This window comes from Copadichromis virginalis, linkage group LG15 (genome assembly GCF_057382275.1).
Source record: "Copadichromis virginalis isolate Kocher_CV1m ecotype Utaka linkage group LG15, C_Virginalis_male_GT1.1, whole genome shotgun sequence".
Lineage (NCBI taxonomy): Eukaryota > Metazoa > Chordata > Actinopteri > Cichliformes > Cichlidae > Copadichromis > Copadichromis virginalis.
The window spans coordinates 1,856,434-1,874,590 of NC_140632.1; the positions used below are offsets into that span (position 1 = coordinate 1,856,434).

The 18,157-nt window shown below is 39.6% G+C and overlaps 1 pseudogene; it reads right to left on the minus strand.

The window, feature by feature from the left end:
* Window positions 1-398: 398 nt before the first annotated feature.
* Window positions 399-1,546, minus strand: LOC146691497 (uncharacterized; annotated as a pseudogene).
* Window positions 1,547-18,157: the final 16,611 nt, after the last annotated feature.

An 18,157-nucleotide genomic window follows, 5' to 3' on the forward strand; every position in this document is an offset into this window, starting at 1 on the left:
GCTCAGTAGTTTAATTGCTGTTATCGAACCTTTTTTAGACTAAAGTGCTTCAGCTGTTCTACTCTGTAAGCTTAATACACAAAGCATGATTTTATTCAAATTCCTAAATGTAACAAGAAAATGTCCACCTTAAATTTCCAACAAAGTATTTATTTAACATCTTTGATCTTGTGAACATCAGATGTTTACATTTTTACTCAACAAATCTGAAATACTTGCCTCCATGACAGCAACAGTAAGGAATCACTGAATTCTTACAAGTCAAACTGTGTGAAACCAAAGTTGTAAGTAAAAAAGCAGCATTACCACATTTTTCAGATATAAAACAGCGAAATAAAAGTAGAACACGTACTTTTATAAATTGTCTAGTAAAACCTACATCATTAATAACTTCCCTCTCACAGCGAACATCTGTAGAATGTGTAACACAGTACAGCTTTATGACTGTCTGAAACAAAAGGGGAGGACTGGATCCACTCATGGTCAGCAACGTCTGAGATGCGAGTGAGGACTCTGGGATTGACCGACTTTTTTCTTCCTGGACTCAACCTTGGTGCCTCTCTCAGGATTTATGGAAGAGAAACACCTTTATTGATAAAAGGGCGAGAGAGACTGAGGGAATTAACACCCTGAGGTGGGATATGGTCTGATAAACACACAAATCCATAATAAAAGAAATGTCACTGTTGAAGGCACTCCAGTGTTCCACAGGGTAGTGCATGTTAAAGCAGAAGTAACTGGCAAACATTAGGCAGAGGTGACGGTTGTGATGCGGCCAATCTTCTCGTCGATGCTCAACATGAATGCCTCAGCAGTGAAGCAGGAGGAACCTAAAAATCAAAAACAAAGAATAAAAAACTTTCATGTCACTCATTTATACAAATACTTGTTACATGAGTTTTCTTACTGGCTGAACTTCTATGGTTGTGTTAGCCAGCGTGTCAGTGTGGAAGCAACACAACATGAAACTAAACAAGCCACGAGTACAAGAACGTGGCCGGTACAGCAGAAACTGTCTACTTACAACAAGCAACGATGAAGGGTGTTGGTGGCACTTTCTCCATCTGAGCATCTTCTGTAAGGCTCGTCATCTCATCAAATCGAGCCAGTAAAAGAAGCAACATCTCAATGACTTCTTGCAAGAAACACTGGACTGACCTCTCTCAGTCTGAAGTTTGAGAAGAGCATTCAGGACTTGTTTGCGCTTTTGTGCATCAACATATTTGAGGAACTTTGGTGAGGAAGGCCTTCACCAGACTCACACCAGTCAGTTGTTGGTAATGTGCCGTCATACCAGCGGAAGAAAAGGGGCCATTCCTGGCATAGTTTCTGGATACACTTGACTAGTTTTTTTTCAACTCATCTATACCTTAATTATTCTTTTTGAACAGCTTCTTCATTTCTTCTTTATTCAGGCTGAGGCTCCAGTCTCAGAGACAAATGATTTGGCTCCCACTGAAAACTGCTTGTATCTAATCCGTTATTATTATGTGAAATAAAGCAAAAATGTGATGTGACAGCATATATCCATTACCAGCACAGCCATGCTTACATTCAACAGTTATGTAAGCATGGCAATAAACCTGTATTTTTTTTCAACATATAAATGTAAAAAAAAATGAATAGCGTTTGACTGTTAAAAACTTTATGGAAATCCTCCGTTAATAAAACAATGCAAGTGTTTTGAGTAGGGTTATGTTTTTTTTTTTCTGAGAAAAAAATGTACAAATTTTTCACAGATTAATTTAATTACAGAAAGTTCACATGAAATAAGCAGCTTTCAAATGTTTTACAGCTGACAGGTTTTTAATCACTGTTAAATATACAGATATTTTTTACAGTGAAGAATGAGGCTTCTCACTAATGTTTTGCTCAAATAAAAGGATCTAACATTGTAATTGCTAAATTCAGAGCTTTCAGGGGAACAAGGGTAAGCTGAGGCAGCGTGTCATCAGCATCTTTGATGCTGGATCAAAGTGAAATTATTTTCCATCAAGCTTTACGGCCAATATGTCGTTTTGTTAAGAGCTTTTACATGTACTGTATGACCACGGGCAATTCAAAACCACTTTTCATTGATCTTGACCTCCACCCACAATATACACAAAAGAAAACATACACAATGGCTGAATATCATTTTTAATTTCTTAGTATTTTCTCTTTTGTAAACCTTTAACTGTTACACAGATGTTGTTCAGGCACAGTTAGTAATTATTGTTATCCAGCCTGTAGATTTGACCTCCTCATAAACACAGAGGTTGCTGACGTGTCAGTTTCTGTGACTGACATGCAAATAAATGCAAAAAATAAAGTGTGTCAAACGCACGAGAGGCCAGGAGCTCCAAATCAGGACAAAAATAGCACTTTTGCTTTGAGTCATGACTCTGTCAGACCTGAGCACAGAAGCATGATGCACTTTTTTTTCCCTCATTCGCAGTGAGTCATGCTTCATGCTGTGAGATAGCCGTCGCAAATAAACGTCCAGAAAAGGTTCAGGAACTATCGCATCAGAACTTGGCTGCTAACTGTTGTTGTTTTTAGGTTTTCTTCAGTAAGCTAATCCCACGATAGCTGCCTGCACGTCCATGAATCCACTGCAGACAGGAACCGCTAATAGCAAAGATGGCACGTTGCCACTTTGCTAAAAATGTATACAAAAACAGGCTTAAGGAGTGTGTGTGTGTGTGTGTGTGTGTGTGTGTGTGTGTGTGTGTCAGCCATACTTCTATTATAAATCCAAAACACAGCTGGCTGGAAAGATGTGAGCATAACGGCATCTGCTTCTGGCCTTCATCTCATTCACACACACACCCGCACCTCAAGCACCGGACTATAATTCATAATGAGAAAAAGATTAAATTGGACTTATGAGGAAGGCAGCGCTGTGTTTCCGGCCAAGTGTGTCTCTTAAAAATGCATCAACACTTATTACATTGTGCTTAATGGCCTTCGAAGAAATTTGTCCCTTTGCCATTTTGGTCACAGCTTAGGAAAAGTGGTCATAATGGATGCTAATTAAGTCATGACTAAAGCTGGACACACAAACTAACACACACACACACACACTGAGACTCTGCTGTTGGAATACGATAGACTTTCCCATCCACAGTTTGACTGAAATTGGCCAGATATGTAATTCACAAGAAATAGCAATAAGTTATGATTACAAGATGATGGAGAGATTGTTTCCATCATCTGAAAATACTGGCTGCACTCCCTCATGCGCTGATGTTCCAGACATATGTGATTGTTGCCTCGAGCCAAAGCATGACACACTGAGGCTGTGTCTGCTTTACTGCTGGCTAAAAACTTTGACTGGAGTTGTCAACTGTTACGGATTTTTTATTTTTTAAAAAGGAACAAAAATACTTTTACTTCACACTGGCAGCACGTGAAGTCACACAGACTCCAGTTGTTTCTTTTACTGTTTTTTTTCTTCCTTATTTACAAATAAAATGTTTGTTAGTGTGGGAATCAATTGAAAACAAATACAATGACGCCAGGACTGACTAGAAGTGGTTAGCGGTTCCATTGAACAGAACTATAATTATCTACTTCTCCATCTGGTCATGTGGCCTCCTGTGCCAGGAGTGAACCTCCTGCTGTCTCCTGTCTCTGCTCAGCCAAACACAGCTAAGCTTCTCAAATGAGGTCAAAGGAGCGGGCTTGGCAAAGCTTAAGATGCAGCTTGGACGTTGTAGTTTTCAGTGGTATCCATGTTGGCCAAATAACTGTGGTCCCGTAGCTCTTGCTGGAATTATTTATTATTATTGTTATAATTGTTTTAACTGTTTTGTAATATTTTAGTTTTGTGAAATGCTGCCATCTGAAAGTGAAGCTCAGCACTTTTTAGGCAGACTCTGTAGGCATCATGTCGTCTGATGATGGATATACAGCTGTGTGTGTGGATGCCGACAACTACAACTGTAGTCAAACGTTTACATGAACTCTTTGTGTGCATGTCAGGGTAGTTTGGTGCTTTTACTTATTTATTTTCTGACTGTACAGGAACTGTGTGCATAAGTTTGAATTGATTTTAGATTTGTGTTAACCTGTGCAGGGTCCAAAGCTTATATAAATGCTGGATATTGGCAAAATTCTTTCAAATTGGTTGGTTTCCTGGATATAGACGTGACATTAAGCATGGTTCACACATTTTAAATAGGACTGAGGTTGGAGCGTTGGGAAGGCCATTCCAGAAGCTCCTTTATCCAGTCCAAATCCAGTTTTGATGTGTGTTTGACCATTATTCTGTTGGAAACCCAAGTTTCAACTGTTGATTTGAGGTGGCTGAAGAATTTGGAGGCAGGCCTTCTTCATTATTCCATCCCCTTCATGCAGATTACCAGTACCATTGACAGAGCATGTTGCTACCACCACCATGTTTGACAACCAGGACGCTATTCTTTGGTTTGAAAGCCTCACCTTTACTGCTCCAAACATCTGGTCTCATCTAAACATAAAACATTTTTCCAGGAGGCTGCAAATCCAATCGAGCTTGAAAGTGTTGATTTTGGAGCAGACTCTTCCTTCTCGTTCAGCACCCTCTCAGCCCATCGTGGTTTGGTTTCCAGTGGACTGCAGGCTTGAGCTTTGTTGGTTTGTGAGTTGTTGCCAAACAGCCAAACCAATTTCCTCTCCTGTGAGAATAACAGTTTGGGTCTTCTTCCAGAGCTTGGAAAGCAGTGCCACATCTGAATAACTTGTTTATGTACAACCGTTTGAACCAACATGTGTAAACCTACAGTTCTCCTTCTTAGATCTTTACCGAGTTCCTTGGATTTCCACATTGTTCTGAGTCAGTCCAGTGGGTGCTATGAAAGAAATGCCTTTTATGGTAACAGCAAAGGGAAACCAGCTTTAGTCGACCATGATCAGCAACAAGAACTTAATAGACCTGGATCATGTCAAGCTGAAAGACGTATCTTCAGCACCATTTATTAAAAGATTAAAGTGGGTGTGTATTTGAGCTACTATGTAACCTTTAAACCCTGTTTGTCTGTGTACTCAGTTCTTGTTTTTTAAAGTCATTAAAGATGTTGATCTGTGTTGTACAGTCATGAAAAGCCTCAAACTGATGAATGAATATAAGCGTCTGACCACAACTGTGGGTCAGACGCTTACGTGACAATAACTGTGATGTTTAACAATGAAAGATCAAAACTACACACATACAGTGTAGGCATTTCATTTACAAAGCAAACAAACATACGCACACAATAATGAAACTTTGAAAAATACTATTGTAATTAAAATTTAATTATTACTTAATGTGGATAAAAGTAATTTTTTCTGCACAAATTATTTCAACGTGATAACAAGAAGAAACAATTTTCTCTCTGCACGTGGGCCGTTTATGTGTGCGTATTTGTTGTGTAATGTTTACATAAGAAGTTATTTAGAGTTAAAAATGGGAATGTAAAATGTGTCTGGAACAGCTCCTGCAGAAAAGGGTTGAAAGAATATCCCGTTGTTCAGAAGAAGTAACAAATCGATACAGCAAAACCAGAGAGATACTTTTTCCCCTTCCTCTTGGTGTCCACAAAGCACTTCAAACACTACGAGTTCAGTTAAAGAATTGGATGTGTATGTGAGCAGCAGCTAATATAGCCTTGACCAGTGCTGACATATCAGATCTTGTGCTGCTCCCTCTGGAGCCCCAAAGGCGTCTAAACAACTTTATTTCACAGTTAAAAGCCGATACTGAGGTGGGAATATCGGTAGAGTGGAGTTCGGACATTTAGTATTTATCTGAAGGCTCCTCGAAAAGCCCATTAAGGTTAAGAGAATGCCAGAAATACACATATAATGTACCAATAAACTATTAAACGTTTTCATTAGACAAACAAACACAGTTGTTGAATAACAGACTTGATAAAGTCGTGTAAGTCACAGTGTGCCAGAGTTAGCTGACAATCAGCATTTTCATTTGATTTCTTCTGCCTGTCTTTTGTTAACAATATAACACAAAATCCTTTTTTATTTTCCTGTATGAAAAGTTCAGCTTTTATTGATGTGGTGCTAACTCGCATGAAATATTAATCTCAAGCTATTGTAAGGTAGCGACTCTCTAACTTAACTGACAGAAACACACCAATCGAATGAGGCTGGTGTTCGTATGTGTGGAAGATTGTTACTTGGAGCCAAAAAGATTATATTTGCATGACAAACTTTCAGTATGTAAAAATACATTTTCTGGAAAATTCCATATGTTCATTGTACGAATGCTAAATTAGCTTTAACCATGTCAAGTTTGGATTGTAAAGTGAAATTTGCTAAGGAAAGAAATCGTCTCTCTGTGCTCGTCTGTCATCAATCCAGTGGATGTCACCACTTTATAATGAAACAAAGAACCAACACAGAACAACATGTCATACATAATATTGCAGCCTACGCCCACAAACACAGCGCGGAGACCGAGACACTCTGTGTTTCACCTTTGGAACCTTTGTAGTGGCTGTTTGCTGTAGCAGACAGGCAGGTGTATGGGACCGCTCACTAACACTGTGCTTCTTGTCAGAAGTAAAAATATTGTGTGTGCAAAAAGATATGCTCAAATTACATACATTTAAATACATATTTATACATTTGATTAAAAAAATGCAGTTTCCTGTGCTGTATATACTAGAGATGGCACGATACCACTTTTTTATGTCCGATACCGATACCGATATCATAAATTTGGATATCTGCCGATACCGATATGAATCCGATATAGTGTGTTTTAATCAACAAAACTGTTTTTTAAAATATCTTGCTGCATTTTGCAAGTCTGCAAGTTCATACTCAAGTTTAAAACAACAACTACACTAAAGCTATTCTGTTATACCTGTATACAAAAAAAATATTTCATAGTTCAGCAATACTGATCAATCTAATAAACTTAGACCTACACCATCCTCCCTATTCTGGTATTTTAAAGAGTACTTAGCGTAAATATTAAGCAACCTAACTAATAGGGTTCCAACTCCCAGCAACAACAAAAATAAATAAATAAAAAATAGGGAACCACCCCTCACGCGCCACCTCATGATGCTTAATCGACGTAATCAACCTTAATTTGATGCAGTGTGAAAAAAAAATGCACAGAAATCAATTATTTTTCAAGAAATATTAAATAGATTCAACATCTTTCTTCAACAAAATTGCAGACTGCACAGATGGTACCTTCCCAAAGTAAAAAGTACTATAGCTTACTAGGGTATATATATTAGACTTAATAGTCACTATATACAGTAATTGACTTCTATTCATTTTACATCAAATTAAAACTTTGGGTGTCAGATAATTATTTATTAAAAGCTCGACATTTTAAATGAGAATAAGAAAGAAAAGTATGTCTTTGTGCCCCCTTTTCCCTGTTAATGCCCTATCGGCCCCCCTGGCTAAACTTTGCTAGATCCGCCCCTGCACAGTTACCAGCGTCAGCTACGCAGAAAAAGATCCTGGAGTAGAAAGTAATATTAAATACATTCTAACAACAGCTTATCAAGCTTAAACGTGCTGCTGTTGTTCAGCCGCTGGTTTCCTCTTTCTGGTGCAAAGTGGGCCAAAAACAAACCAGAGAGACGGACTCGCGACAGAAAAGCCGATCAGCTGATCATTTAAGCAGTTTCACGATTGAAGTAGCAGCCGGAGAGCGAGAGGCAGTCGCTTGTTAAGCTTAACGCAGGAATGCTTTACAAACATTCAGAGATGGACTTACACACTTGCTTTACTTCTCTCGGGATAACTTTGTCGGAGATGAAATGCCGGGTTGCTAGCGAAGCTCCACATGCTATCCAGACCACCGACAGGTCCGGCATGCCACAGCTGCTCTATCACGTGATGCATACTGCTCCGACATGCTAACGTTCTGAGGTGAGTTACGGCGTGTTGCAAGTTTTGCGAGGTGCTTTCGTGATATTTAATGGATCGGATTACATTTTTTATTTTTCTCCGATATCTGATCCAGTAATTTAGGTCAGTATCGGACCGATACCGATACGTAATATCGGATCGGTCCATCTCTAGTATATACACAATTATATTAATGCACAGAGACAAACCTGATAGTTTTATGATCTACGATGTGGCCGAGATTTAGTTTTTACAGTGTAGAGAATATTCAAAAGCATCATATCAAACTTCACTGCACTTAAAAACCTAACTATGATTTTTTTACAGTCATCCAAAAACATAAAGATGAGTGCTCTCGTTAGCACTGTAACCACGGAAGATTTTAAAAGGCTGAAAAAACAAAGATGCAAATGGCATCCAACACATCGTTGTATTTATTTGCTTTTTATAAATGTATTACTGAAAAACATGAAAAACATGAATATTAAAAGGGCAATTATTTTTGCTTTTTGTCTTTAATGACTGAATTATAAGTTTTGGCTACGTGACATGACTGTACAGAACACAAAGTTAAGAGGTGTGCTGCATTTCATAAATGTGTCTTTATTATTCATGAAAATTGAAGGTGGGGAAACTGAAACAGCAAAGTAGAGAACAATCGTTTTTGTTTGATTTTATTTAGGCATCTTTGAACTTCCATACATAATATGTGAACTCTGCTTTTCTACTAAACGTGTCAGCAGAAGTACCAACATTTTTACTTTTGGGAATTTTGGGCACTGCTTCCTAAAGTTTGCACTTTTAGACATTAATGGCCTGATTAAACCACGCAACCATTTATTTTATTAAACTTAAAATAATCTACTCGGTTTGCAGTCCTGGCTGCCGACGTTCCTTTGGATCATCTTTGATTGACATGGATAAAGAGGAATTGATCTTTGGGTGAAAGCAACAAGCAGAAAAGCTTGCCTCATCATATCCACCCCGAGCCCCCAGCCATTCCCATCCATGCATGTTACATACTATGACACTTTGATTGTGTTTACATGTAATGCTGTAGTGTATTGATTCCATAAGAAATCTCCATCTGTATAATGCATGCTGCTGACATCAAAACACAAAACAACTCCAGCTTGCCGAACGAAGCTCTGCAATATTTCCTCTCTGTAAATGATTCCCTGTGTGGTCGTGTTTCAAGCTGTTACGCTACATGATGCAATAGGACATGCACACAGAAACAGCATCAGATGAGTGAGCGCTGTGCTGGCCACTCTACTATTTATGCGCCAACGCACAAAAGTTTCCGTGCGCACGCACACACACTACTGAGGGCTATCGCTCTCACTCTGCATAAGAGTCGTGTTGTTCCTCAGTCAGTCAGTCATTCAGTCAGAGACACCATCCAAACAATCAGCCTCCCTGTCCAAACATGTTAATCCACCTACTTCATCCTTATTCCCATGGACACTGGCTGTTGTCTGCAGCAGCACTCTTGTTCTCTCCTGGGTGCACACACACATGCACACGGAGGGGTGGATTTTCTATCTGGAAAGAAGTGAACGGCTCTATGATTTTTCCAGTGCCCAGTGCGTTCCCTCTAATCAGTGAAGAGGCACATTACAGTGGAAATATACGTTATCTTTTATACTAACCCTTTGTACTTAATAGGAGATGATTCTCTTTTAACTTTGCACCACTTCCAGCGCTGATGTCATGCTGGTGCAAAAGTCACTGTGGAAAGCGTTACCATCTGCTGCGGTAATGCTGATGTCTGAGTATGCACCCTGATGCAGTGTAAGTCATTTGAAGCGTCTGGCAGCAGAGGCCACTGGCTATAGAAAAAACAAAAAACAGCTTCCTTTTGGTATTGCATTCAGTGGGAGGGATCAATACATTTTGTGTGCAATTCATATTGATTGTTTGGGCATGTTTATATGTACTGCAGTTTAAAAGAAAAGCATTGAGAAGATGGATGGGGTCGGTTATTTTTCACGTCTGAGGACATGAAAGCACCCTGCTGTCAAAATGCCAGCCAATTTGATGCAAACAGTTTTTCAGCTTTTATTTTGATGCCAGTTTCATTATGTGAGTCATCTTTTCACAAAAGACTAAAAGTACTGTACGCATTTAATCAACATTCACGATGTGATGATGTCACTGTTCTTTGTACTAATTCAGGTGCTTTAGGTATGTTCTGATGCTAAATCCTTTGCAGGATTTCTTTAGCTTTATATCTGTTAATTAGTAATAATTCTGTGTAAAATGTAAATTAAAAACAAATTCCATTTAGAAATTTTGGAGAATTTCAAAATGATGTTCATGCTGTCAGATTGTGAAGACATTGAATATGTCATCATCTACAGAATATAGCATCATCACAAGATTGGGAGACTCTCTGTACACAAGGGAAAAGACTACAAATCGATGCCTGTGATGGTCGGGCTCTCGGGCAGCACTGCATTGAAAACAGGAATGATTCTGTCATGGAAATCACTGCATGGGCTCAGGAACAGTTCACTGTGCAAGTTAAAGCTCTACCAACAACAACAGCATCTTCAGTCCATTTCAAACGGACCGAGGGAAAATGGAAAACTGTTCTGTGGTCGGACAAACGGGAAGTTTAAATTCTTTTCGGAAGGATGCCAGATCCTCCAGACTAAAGAGAGGAGAAACCATCTGCCTTGTTATCAGTGCTCGGATGCTACACAGTGCTACACTTTTTTTTTTCTTTAAATGCTACATTTTTTCAATTTAAACATTTGATACATTTTCTGTGTTTTATTGTGAACGTAATATGAGTTCATGAAATCTGGATTCTTTTTATTTACACAGCAGTTTTAGAAGAACCACAGAAGCCAGGCTCTCATAGAGAGACTGAAACTCAACCACACTAAATGTATGTCTTTAGACTTTAGGAGGAGCACAGGATTCGCCCTCAGGCCAGAGATAACCGCTGCCCCAACATGAAATCCACGCACGGCAATACAATGAGCATGACAGATCCACCTTACATCACACGCTGCTGCAAACACCTTCTGCCTCGTGCACCTTAACATGTACTTAAAGAAGAACCTCATAAACTGGAAATAATAGCACTCAGTGACAATTTTCAGCCGTATATAATCTAAGATAAGTCCATACAGTAAAAGTAGCAACATGTGATCTTTGCTAAAATGTCAAATAAACATGCAGAATCGTTCTTTATTTCCTTGGTTTCTTAACTGTGCTCATTCTTTGTATCATTGATATTTAGATGCAAAAAGATAAATACACACTTCATAAATAATTAAATACCTAATAAAATCCCATCTAGGTTTATAAGACACCGTAGATTGAGTTACACAGTTTTATCCTCAGAGCGCGGCTGGGCAAGGTTGTGGGGCAAACAGTGCGCTGTTTCCATGCAGCTACAGTATCTGTTTATTTCAGACACAGTTTTGAAGACATTTGCAGACAGTGAAGATAAGATAACAGACACAGGAACTATCGGGAGGTCTGGTTGTTCTTGATGCTGCTTTTGTTTCTGCTCTCCGTCTGCATCACAGGATCTGTAGCCGTGAACTCTTTAATAGGACACCTACTCTCAAGTGTGAGGTAAACTAAAACATGCACATACCTCCTCCCCATAACGGTAGTGACACCAGCACTGATCCACGTTTCCATCTCGAGAATCATGTTGTCCGTGTAACAGCCGTAATCTGACAACGCTGTGATCGAGACAAATCGATGCTTTCTTGAAACTTTATCAACGTCTCTGACAAAGAAGCTTTCCTTAACATCTCCACTGCTGTTATTAGCTTCCAATCCATAGCCCTCCTAGCAGGTGCCTATTTGGAATCACCTGCTGTTACGTTGACTTTGCTGTGATCAGAAAACCAACGAAGCTGAGGTAGAACACAACATTTTGGGGAGGTTGTTTTATTGGGATTGATGGTACCTAAAGAAGCTCCTGCTGAGAGAGCTGTTGATGCATAAAAGACTGAAGAAACACAATATGAGAGATCTCTACAGGCCAACTGCGCCATGTTATTCACATCTGCTGGTAATGGAAAACATAAAAACAAAAACCCCACTCGGACAGAAATCCATAAATTTATCAGCACTATTCATGAATCATAGATCACATGTCACTGTAATCCCAGATTCTCACAAGCTACACCAAACATTTTTTTTTGGGGAGGGGCGGCTTTTAAAACATCTTTGTTTCTGACTCTTTGTTTCAAACCTACTGTGGCACTTCAATGGCGTCCCACAAGACGACTTAAAAGGAAGCGCTGCGGGCACGTTGGGGACGACGGTGACATTATCTCTCAAACCAGCAGAGTGAGTGCGTTTGTTTCTTGTGACATTTGTAAACACGCATGTGTAGATTTGTAGGATGTGATGGTGTGTTAATGAACGGTTTCCATACTGCAAGGCATTAGAGGAGCTGGGATTTGCAGTGACATGGAAACGCCCTGCTGTGCGTGCACGGTGCACACGGTGCACATCCACCGCTGAGGGAGGAATGTTTTATACTTTTGTGGTTAGACTGCGATCTCTTTTTTGTTGTTGTTGTGGGTGGCGACGCTTTGAGGCTACATTTCCCACCAGTGTGTGGGAGGGGCACAGCAAGGGATGGACTGAGGACGGAGGGGAGGGTGGGCAGTGAGCGAAAATTACACAGTTCTCCGGTTCACAATGTAGCTGTGTGGGCCTGCATTTTTGTCTCGTTCTGTGCAGAAAAGAAAAGAAAAGCTTTGGTCAGACACCAACTGCCCCCGCGCACCTCCAAAGCTACAGCTTTTCACAGCGTCTGAAAGAAACGGGGAGGAAAAAAAATAGGCGAGGGAAAGAAACTAGACCCACAAGTGAGTGAGTGGGAAAGAAAAGAAGGATTGAAGGCAGCGTTATCAATAAACCCAGCGAGGTTCCTCCTTGCGTGACCTCGTGGGTATAAACTGATTTTGCTGCGGTTCGGTTTTCTGCAGTGTCTGCCACCTGAGAGAGTCATTAAAGTGGCTTTGCAGAAGGCTGGCAGCTCTCCCTGACACATATATCAAGAACAGGAGTCTTATTAATGCACGAAAAAGGAGGAAGTGCAAAGGCCTCCATTGATACTCTCTGGTGTAATTAAAAACTAATTGGCTAGGCTGTTTTGATGACATATTCCATCTGATTACCAAATGTGCGAAGGAGGAACTCTTGAGATGGTTAAAAAAGAAAAAAGTTGTGTTGTTCTTTAATTAGCCGTCAAAGGAGGGGGTGTGATTTACAGTGAATGGGATGAAAGTGGGGGGGGGAGTTTTAAAGTCTAAAAAACTATGATCAGCTTCCCCTCGAGTAGCATTGTTACAAAACTGGCTGAAAGTGTAACGCTTCAGTGATGAAGACAGTAATGCTGAGCTGATATAATCACATTTGCCGTTGCTGAACCTGAAACGTCACATTTGCTGCCTGGTTCTCGCTCCTGCAGCTCTTACTTCCGTTTAACGTCTCTCTTGTACGTAAAAGGCAAGGAGAATAAAAAGCAGTCCGAATACGTACGGCTGGGAAATGATCTAAAAGCACATCAGCGTAATTCACTTACTAGAACTTCACAGAGACGTGCTGAAAAACAGTGACGGGAGAGGACTGTTTAAGAAAGAGTATCACATCAGATTTATTTACATCCTGTTCAGAAGGGAGATGACATTCTGAGCTGAATGCACAGAATAAAGATTTGGAGACGGCCTTTTGAAGTCTTTTAAATGCTAATAGCGTGATTTGGGGGCAGGGAGAAAAAAGCACTCTTGAACTAAATGTTTCACACATTTGGAATGAAATGATGGCAAACCTTCCACTAGAAAGAATAACATTATCTGCATACTGATGGAGAAACAAAGGACGTTTTGAAGAGGGTTGAGGACTTTAATGGAGGATGCAGATCTAACAGAAAGGGTTTTTTTTTTTTTTTTGGTGCAGTTGTTTGTTTGGCTGCTTTTGGAAAAAAATGCCACGTTTAGCTTTTTTTCAAGAGTTGAGAATATGGATTTCATGTTTCTGTGTTTTTATTGTCATTATTGCTTAAAATAAGGTATCTGATAAGATGTTGAATCTGGCATTCAGTCGAGATTATGAACTGTCAGAGACAGATCCTAACCAAGTATAAGCTCAGTGACCGCAAACTGTCAGCTGAACAGGAAGACAGAAAAAGTCAAGGAAGCCACGAGGAAAAGGAATATGTGATCACTGTGTGACAGGTGAGGAGGAAACAGTCCATCCTTCAGTGAAGTCAGGAGCACTTTAACCAGTATCCACTTTGTCCAGATTTCAGCGAGTTAAACGTCATCTCAAAACGAACAAGGAGCAATCAGGGAGCAGCTCCTCCTCCTCAGTATATTTTGTATATACAGCATTCACTTTCTATTCAGCATATATTGTTTTCTTTGTTCCTTTTAAATGTACTTTAAGGAGTTTGAAGTAAAGTACAAATTGAGCCCAAAATAACTTGAAAGAAAAGCAGATGTGGAATTTAACGTCCTAGGACCTGCCGTCCACATGTGGACGTCACATTTTGGGTTATTTAGACCAAAATACTGAATTTTGCTCTACATGGGCCTGATATCCACTTACGAGGACATTATATGCTACTGTTCTATCAACATTTTAAACGAATATCCTCATATGTGGCTCTCATTTTTCTTAAAAGCAAAAATAAGGTAAAAAAAAAAAAGCTGGTAATTCTCTGTTTTTATATTCATCGGGCCCCAATCAGCCCAAATATCAAAGAGAAATTAAAAATGCATGTCGTGGAAGAGTCTGGGTCTTAGGAGGTTAAGTGTGAAAAGTATAATGTGAAATTCAGACTCACCACATACACGGTTCCATTTCCTAAAAGTTGCAGCACAATTTTCAGCATAGCTTAAAAAATAAAAGACAATTCGTGAAAGTCTGACATCTTCTTCAGGGTCAAATAAGGTCAAGTAACCTGCTGTCTGGAATCTCAGTTTCTGTTGTGAGGTGTCAACCAATATATCCTAAAGTTGACCTTATAGACCTTCGTCTATGTAAGACAGACTCTAATGGATGTTAACATCACCCCACTCTGCACCTCGACACAAAACATCACCATGTTGGCGAAGGTAAAAATACCAGATGAAGGAGGAAGGGCGTTTCTGACAGACCAGTGTGCTACACGAACACGTCGCAACCTGAGGGACCTGCACACACACACACACACACACACACACACACACACACACACACACACACACACACACACACACACACACACACACACACACGGATACGATGTTGTTTGTTTGCTCACAGTATTGAATTAAGTTGAAATTCTGCTTTATTGTCATTGTTGTTGTGTTATTCTACTACAAATTACATTTCAGTGCTTTGGAAGTACGGTTTTCAAAAACTGTAATGCCAATTAAGCAGCGCTGGATATTGATGGTAACAGAGGGTATATTATACAGTTAGCCTAGATTGGGGAAATTATTTTGTTGGTTTTTTTTTAAAATTAAATACACCAATCACCAGTTCCCCATGAAAAAGCTTAAATAAGTAGAACAATATGAAACCAAAGAGACAAAACAAAATAAATACGATGCAGGAAAATTCCATCAAGCTGCAGGAATGAAACCTTCATTTGCTAACCAAAAGTGTGAAGCCTATAATATGGAGCTGCTATAAAGTCAACAAAGTAAAATATATGTGAACACAAAGCATAACTGGATTCTTGAGAAAATGATTTTTAAAATTTAAATATGGTTTAAAACAAATAAACAAGCAAGCAAATAAAAGCCCATCTGTTCTGATTGCTGCTGTTTCAGAAATAATCTCCATCGATACGAGCCGGCTCGCGCACGTGCTGCGTGCCGTCCATGCACAGGGAGGCTGCAGGTGCCACTGAAAACACGAGGCACAGTTGGGCGCTTTGTTGCAACGAATAATTGAAGGACAGAAAGTAAATGATGGTTTCTCTGTTATCATTTCCAAAAGTCTGTTTCTGCCCCTTCTGCAACTCAACCCTGCAGACCAATGTGCTGCATAAAACTATGCACAGGGTTGCACAGAGCTCAAGCCCACAGCATAACAATGCTAGCTAAAAATGCTCTTAAAAACACTTGACTGCTATGATTAGTGAGATTTACCAGTATAAATCGAAAGCTGATCGCTGCATGCAGCAGTTTGTAAGAGTCTTGCCTCAGACTTGGTTATGCCTGCAGCATTAAACGGCAGCAGGATCCATCCATGAGTGCCTCCATAAGAGATGGCTGTGCACATTTATGCTTGTGGCATATACAATAACTTCATTAATTATTCATAACTATGAACCATTCCCAACACAGAGACGTAATCAATCAGGTTGTAACACAAAATGATATACTGCACTTTTCAAGTCACACTTTATAGCTGCCTAATCACTTGTTCCAAACCAGAGTCCTCAGGCTGAGTCCTGAGTTCCATCACAGCTGCTGGGAAAATCATTTATTTGATGAAAACACACTGATTGAAGACAGACACAACATATATTTGCTGCATTGTGGTTTTGTTAAAGGCAAACAAGGACCGAGCGTGCTATGTAATTACATCCCCTCTGTTAGGTCACCCAACCTGCTGACTAGAACGACTGAATTTAGACCAAAAATGCAGAGCTGCTTATTTAATGATACCAACCAGGGTGAGCAGAGCTATCTGAATTATATTCAGCCCACATTTACATTAATATTCACATCCATATGTCAGAGCTCACACTGCCACACTAAATCCAGTCCAGACTGTCACCACACTAGGATACACAATACACACCCATTTAATAAATATCCCAGGAAAATGAAGTGTGGGAGAATGACATTGTCATTTCATTAGGGACAGCAGGATAATATGGGAAAAAGATTAGATCGTTAAAATGTATTTAACACCACTTCACTATCCGTCAGTCCAATTTCTTCAGCATATCGGGTTCAGGATTGCCTGAATCTGGTTAATCATGTCTGTGGGGGAAGCTGGAGAACTTGGAGGAAGTCCAGTCAGCGCAGTCAGCCTGGGGATTTAAACCCATGAACTCCTTGCTGTGAGACACCGGTGCTGTCCACTGCACCACAGTGGCACCTGAGCCATGTTACAGTTTTTTTAAATTGGTTTGGTACTATTTTCATAATTAAAGTGTGCATTTTCAAATCTCTCAGTACAAAACTCACATTTGATCACATTTGTAACACCACTAGTCATTCTTTCAAATCTGATGTCATGATTTCGTTGTATTTGCACATATTTTCCTAACACATGATCATTGTGATATATTTTGAGAACATTTGATTTAATCACCCAAACAAAACAGTAAGATATTTTTTCAGCGTAGTACTTTTACCAATCATTTCATTCAGGAGCAAATAAGGAGCAAATTGTCCTTGGTGATGAATGAGTGTAACTGAACTGTAAAACTTTACACAGCAAATATTACACTTATGTTCAGGCATAACCAAAAAAAAAAAAAAAAAAAAAAAAAAAGATATATATATATATATATATATATATATATATATATATATACACACACACACACACACACACACACACACACACACACACACACACACACACACACACACACACGAAAAAGGGAGAAAAAAACAAGTCATTTACATGAGCACAATATATTTTTTTTATTTTTTTTATCACTTTTACACAATCAAGCTGATCAAGCTTAACATTGGGCCATAAATTTTCATCAACATCACAGTGAATGTCTTCGTTGTTCAGGCACCGTGGGAAAAATCTCCTGGCATGACGAATCCAGGCTTGACATTGCTCAGCAGTTATGTCACCACAAGCTTCACACATGGCTTGAAGAAGAGAGACATGCTCATGGGGATGGCGATCATACACCTTCCACCTCCATGTAGAGAAGAATTCCTCAATTGGGTTGAGGAAAGGGGAATATGGTGGAAGATAGAGGGTCATGAAGCGAGGATGTGTTTGAAACCATTCCTGAACCAGCTGTGCATGGTGGAAGCTGACATTGTCCCACACAACAACACAGACGATGTCTTCTTCCTGACAGGCCTGCTCCAGTTCATTTAAAAAAAACTATCAGGTGTTCAGTGTTGTATGACCCTAGAACTGGTCTACAGCCTACCACACCATCTTCAGATATAGCTGCACCCATTGAGATGTTTCCTCCACGTTGTCCAGGGACTTGGATGGTAGCCCTTTGTCCAATAAGGTTACGTCTTCTGCGTCTAGTTTTTGCCAGATTGAAACCTCATCAACAAAAATATACTTGTGATGATTCGCAGCAGCGTCCAGCTCCATCACCCTCTAAAATGATAATTTAGTTAGT